The following is a 6,372-nucleotide window of genomic DNA, read 5'->3' as shown; positions in this document are numbered from 1 at the left end:
GCCTAGGGAAGTTGGGGAAGTTTTGTGGCGGTGACACGAGTTAGATCCTGGTGGAGATGGAGGAAGGAGAGAAACGGCATTCCAGGCACAGGGGAGAACATGTACAAAAGAAGGGAGATGTGAAATAGCATGGCAGTTTGGAGTGCAACAAGTTCTGTTTATGTGGAAATGGGCTTCTTGCTTTCTTGATTTGAGTAAGCCGATTTGGGGTCTCACTGCCTTAGATGAGGGGCCAGGTTACCAGTTCTAGGTTATCCCTGAGAATGTAACTCTTTGTGACTTGTCTAGACAAATTCTTGGTGTTCTACTGCTGAGTAGAAAAGATGATTGTTTAGCTAATATTTAGCAAGTTCTACTGTATGCAAGGCTCTGTGCTGGGTGTTGTGGATAAGGGATCACGACTCTGAGTGCCATGGGGCCGTGGGAAAGAGTCTGGGGCCGAGGGACTGTATGCTGGGAAGGAAATTTTGTAAAAGGGTCACTCTGCCCCTACTACTCTGCTAAGGGAAAAAAGAATTAGTGTTGCAATTTAAAAAATCTCTTTGTTCCCTACTCACCCCTGTCCCTTATGAGCAAAACTTTGTGTAATGTGTATGTCCCTTTTCCTTGTTGCCTCTCTAGAGTTTACCAAACCATTTCCCATCCATTATATGACTTAATCCTCATGATAACCCAGTGATGTAGGTGGCCTTGGTTGGTCTCCATTTTATAGATGAGGAAACTGAGGTTTAGTGACTATCCAAGGTTACATGCTTTATAGCAGTAGAAAGTTTCCCCATCCTGATCTCATGTTTGTTCTATTACACACACCGCCTTGCCTTCTAAGTCAGCGGTCAGCACAGCCTCTGTGCTGTGTGTGCCAGGGGTTCCCAATGGCACCCTGGGGTGGGAGGTGTCTTGCTGTACATCCTGAGGTAGGTATTGAGAATGTTAAAATCAAGGCACAGATGGTGTTGTATTGGAACCTAAAGCCCAGCTGTAACTATCTGGCTCAGTTGGAGCTGAGCCAGGAAATTCTAAGTGGCAGAAGTTATTCGACTATTTTCTCAATTATAGCTCCAAGGAGTCAAGTTGCCCTCAGATCAGGATGAATATGGACATAATATCACCTAGCCCTTCCCTCCAAGTGACATTGTGGTTTTGGATAGTTTAGCCGGACAAGCCTTGAGGTCAAGAGGCGGGTAGAATAGGCTTGGTGCAGGAAAGCTAATTGTGTGTGCGTGTGTGTGTTGTGTGTGTGTGTGTGTGTTGGAGGTACTGGCACAGCTTGCTGTTGGATTAGAGCATCAGATGTGTGACCTCACAGCCCAGACAGTCAACCAAAAAAAAATAGTTGCTGCCATGCCCTTTTTTTTTTATAAAGGTATTTATTTTTATGTATTTATTTTTGGCTGCATTGGGTCTTCGTTGCTGAGTGCAGGTTTTCTCTAGTTGCGGTGAGCGGGGGCTACTCTTCATTGCGGTGTGTGGCCTTCTCATTGAGCTGGCTTCTCTTGTTGCGGAGCACGGGCTCTAGGTGTGCGGGCTTCAGTAGTTGTGGCTCGTGGGCTCAGTAGTTGTGGCTCACGGGCTCTAGAGCGCAGGCTCAGTAGTTGTGGCGCACGGGCTTAGTTGCTCCGCAGCATGAGGGATCTTCCCAGACCAGGGCTCGAACCCGTGTCGCCTGCATTGGCAGGCAGATTCTTAACCACTGCACCACCAGGGAAGCCCTGCCATGCCCTTTTAAAGGTGGTTTCAATTAGAGTCGGGAGATTTTTCTGGGCTCCTAACTAAGGCTTGGGGTCTGAAGTCATTGTTGCTCATCAGAGTCCTCTATCATGTTTTCCTCATGAATTAAATGGGAGCTGTCTGGTTGATACTCTGCCCTCCTATTGTCCTAAAAAGTCTTATTTTTCCTCCAGTTGATACCCAACACTGATACAGTTCTAGATAGTAGCACTTACTGATGCTAGTCATGAGGGAAGGAATCAAGTACCCAAAAGCCCAATAAAATTTGGATCCTTCTGCATTTATTGGCTGCAGGTCACTAAAGGAAAGAATTCTCAAGTTAGGAGGGACCAATAGGGCCCACATTTCCAAGGGGCAGGCTCATTTAGTCCCTCTTTCCTAATAACAATTTCTCCTCCACCGTCCATGCCATCTGGGTAATTATGGTATTATATTAGGAGGATATTGAAACTCCAAGGAGACTGTGAAATGTCCGCAGCAGAGTTCTTCTCTTATATATGTCTTGTTCAAATTGTCCATTTTGAAGCTAGGCTGTAGATGACCAAGCCCTAATCATTGAACAGACAGGCAACATGGAATCTCCAAGAGTCCGAGGACCAGATATCCTCTATTAGTTACTCAAGGACTCCGAAGGGTCACACTGCTTAAAGAGGGGACCTGGCATCAGGAGAATATGAATGAGAGGTGATGTAATTTAGTGGTTGAGAGCTCAGACTCTAGAGCCAGATTGTCTTGGTTCAAATCTCAGTTTTGTCAGTTATTAGTTGCACAGTCTTGGCTCTCAGCTGCCTCCACTCTAAAATGATGGTAATAATAGATGATACCTTGTAGGGTTGTGTGAGGATTGACTCAGATCAGGCATATAAAGGGCTTAGCACAGCTCCTGCACACATTAAGCACTTAAGTGTTAAACGCTATTATTTATTAAAGGGAGAATTATTTTCCTGCTCTAGGGTGTTTCTCTTCCTTATGTCCATAACCCCCCATCCCCCTAGTTTATATTTCTGAAGCCAGCTGCTCCAATATCCCCTCCTCTTCTGGTCAGGGATGCAAAGAAAAAACAGCTTGCACGTGGGCATATTTTCTTCTGTATTGCTTACAGCATCACCTTAAACCAATATACCACAGTTCATTTTAATCCAAGAGCTAAGGGCCCTTTAAACCAGCCATTCCTTATTTATTCTGTTAAAAAAAAATCAAGGTCCTTTTGTTTCACATTCCTTTATTGTATTTTGTAAGGCACCGAGCACATATTGGATGCTATGTAAATGTGAAATACTCTAACAATAGTAACTGAGACAGATGAGAAACTCAAGGAAGCAAAGTTACCATTTTGAGTTTAGCTCTTTATTGATGGGCTGAGTGATTTGGGAGAGACAGTGTGGCTCCAAAGCTAAAGAGCCCACAGGGATTAAGAGGGCAAAGGTTTGAATCTCAGTCACAGCAGCAGCTCTGGTGACCCCAGGCAGGCAGCTTCCTTTCCCTGGACCTCAAATTCTCCCCATGAATACTAGGATTAATTCCACAAAACCATCTCCCAGGGATGTTAAGCCAGGGCTGCCATATGTGGTTTTACAGACTATGCAGTGCACAAGGGTGCCAACTGAGGGGGTAAGTGGGGGCTGAAATGTAGCCCACACTCTGCTCATCAATCTGTGCACCCTGGTGATGGACAGGGTCCACCTGGAGAAAGGGACACTTTTTTCTAGTTTGCATAAAGTAGTATATGGGCTCGTAGAGGCCGTGTGAAGCAAGGTGATAGTGATAGGGCACAGAGCTCAGCTCATAGAATGGATGCATTTATTCAACACCCAGTTTTTGAACACCTACTGTGTGCCAGGCCCTAATCTAGGGGCTGAGGATATGGAGATGAATGTAAACAATTTCTGCCATTGGGTCCTCTTTCCTTCACCAGCCCATCCTCCCCTAACGTTCAATCATCAGCAAGTCTTGTAGACTCAAACTGCAAAATACATGTCAAGTCCACTCACCTTTTTTCTATTTTTTTTAAGTCTTTTAAAAAAAGTTTTTAAACTTAAAAAAAATTTTATTTATTTTTATTTTTTGGCTGCGTTGGGTCTTCATTGCTGTGCGCAGGCTTTCTCTAGTTGCGGCAAGCGGGGGCTGCTCTTCATTGTGGTGCGCAGGCTTCTCACTGCGGTGGCTTCTCTTGTTGTGGAGCACGGGCCCTAGAGCGCGTGGGCTTCAGTAGTTGCGGCATGCGGGCTCAGTAGCTGCAGCACGCAGGCCCTAGGGCCCGCGGGCTTCAGTAGTTGTGGCTCTCCGGCTCTAGAGCACAGGCTTGGTAGTTGTGGCACATGGGCTTAGTTGCTCTGCAGCATGTGGGATCTTCCTGGACCATGGATCGAACCCGTGTCCCCTGCATTGGCAGGCGGATTCTTAGCCACTGTGCCACCAGGGAAGTCTACCACCCACCTTTTTTCACTGCCAGCACTTCATTTTATAATTTCTTACCTAGACTACTGCAGCAAATGGGCTTCTACTTCTACTCTGGTCCTCCGAACAAAAGCAAGAGTGACTGTATAAAAATGTCAACCAGATAACATTACCCCCTTGTTTAAACTTTTTGTTGGCTATAATTTAGTCCAGGGTCCTCATCATGTCCTCAAGACTGTGCACATCTGGTCCTAATTACCTTGTCATGTCATCTGGATCACTCAACCCACACTCTTGCCATCTGTATGAGTCAGGGGTTCTTCACAGAAATAGGAACCAATAGGATATATATGTATCTCCTATATATGTGTATATAAATAGGATAAATATATATCTCCTATATAGCTGTATATATGTATGTGTTTGTATATATGCATATATAAAAGGAGATTTATTGTGAGGAACTGGCTCATGTGATCTTATTGAGGCTGAGAAGTCCCATAATTTGCTGTCTGCAAGTTGAAGACCCCGGAAAGCCAGTGGTGTAATTCCAGTCCAAGTCCAAAGGCCTGAGAACCAAGGGAGCCAATGGTGTAAATCCCAGTTTGAGGGCAGAAGAAGACCAACAGACTGATGTCCCAGCTCAAGCAGGCAGGCAAGAAGGGAAGGACTCCTCCCTTTCCCCATTTTTTATTCTATTCACACCCTCAGCAGATTGGGTGATGCCCACCCACATTAGGGAGGGCAAATAAGCTACTTATCTGAGTCCACCCACTCAAATGCTAATCTCATCTGGAAACATCCTCACAGACACACCCAGAAATAATGTTTGATCTGGTCACTCAGTGGCCCAGTCAAGTTGACACACAAAATTACCTTTCATACCATTCCACAAAACTGACCATACTGTCCTTCGAACAGCCTAGCTCATTCTTTGTGTGGTCTCATCCCTTTGGCTGGAACACTGATTCCCTGGTTCTCCCCTTGATCATCTCTTTCTCATCCTTCAGTGCTCACTGGAAATGTCACCTCCTCAGAGAAGCCTTCCTGGACCACCTTGTTAAAGTAGCATAGTATTCTATGTCCACTGCCACTCCTTGCCAGTATGTTCTACAACAAAGCAGCCCAGCTCAATTTGTAAGCACACAGTTCTTTGTTTACATTCTGTCATATCTGCTAGATTATAAGCTCCATAACAGTAGGGACCATGTTTGTTTGTTCTTCACTGTAAATCCCTTCAGCATTTTGCTAGTCTCAGGTGCACAATGATAAATATCAACAAATATTTGCTAAATGAAGTCGTTACAAAGAATTTGTCTCTCATATGGGAGTAATCACTACAATACAGTGTAGAGATGCATTTTGAGACACAGGCAGTGATATGCTGGTAAACTGATGCTCAAAAACAAACAAACAAACAAAACCCCCCTGATTTGTCATTTGCTGATTTCCATGGTGGTGTAAATACTCCCATCACAGCTGATTTCAAGTTACCAATGGTTTAAAAACTGACTTGTAATATTCCTGAATATTAAACAGTTAGCTTTTCAAAGATGGAATGAGCTGGCTCTAGCCTATCACTGAAAGAGAGGTCAGCATGGGTGCAATGAGAACCCAGGAAAGAACAATTAGTTCATCCTGGGGGAGCTCAGCAAAGGCTTCCTGGAGGAGGTGACACTTGATTTGTGTTTTGAAGGTTGGGTATGTTGGCCCAGGCCCTTTGCCTCCAAAGCGGCTAACACAGCCCTGCTGCCAGTAGCCCATGTTCAACTGTGCCTGGCTCCTCTACTCAGCTAGCTCATCTCTGCTTGCCTGGGAGTTATCACCTGACGTAGTCCAATCCTCAGAAAATCCTTCCATGTGCCTGGTATTCTACTGGTTTGCTTCGAATGCAGCAGAGTAAGACAGAAGTTAGTCAAGGGATAAAGCGAAGGGTTTTCCAAACAGAGGAACAATTTATGCAGTTCAGCATTTTGGTAAATCTAGAAGTATATAGGAGGCAGTGGGAGGAGATTAGCTCCTGACAGCCTTTGATAAGCTGAAGAGCGTATGCTGATTCACACCATAGGGTGGGTGGCAAAGGGAAAGGGAAAGGAATTACTTTTCCTGCATAATTCACAGCTGGTAATTGTGGGGTTTTGTTTTGTTGGTTTCATTTTTTTGGTATGGAATCATTTGATTAATATCTATCTCTTCCAAGAGACCGTCAACTCCACAAGGGCAGGGACTGTCTTGTTCACTATTATT

This window comes from Balaenoptera musculus, chromosome 16, assembly GCF_009873245.2.
Source record: "Balaenoptera musculus isolate JJ_BM4_2016_0621 chromosome 16, mBalMus1.pri.v3, whole genome shotgun sequence".
Classification (NCBI taxonomy): domain Eukaryota; kingdom Metazoa; phylum Chordata; class Mammalia; order Artiodactyla; family Balaenopteridae; genus Balaenoptera; species Balaenoptera musculus.
Note: the sequence above shows the minus strand (reverse complement) of the source record.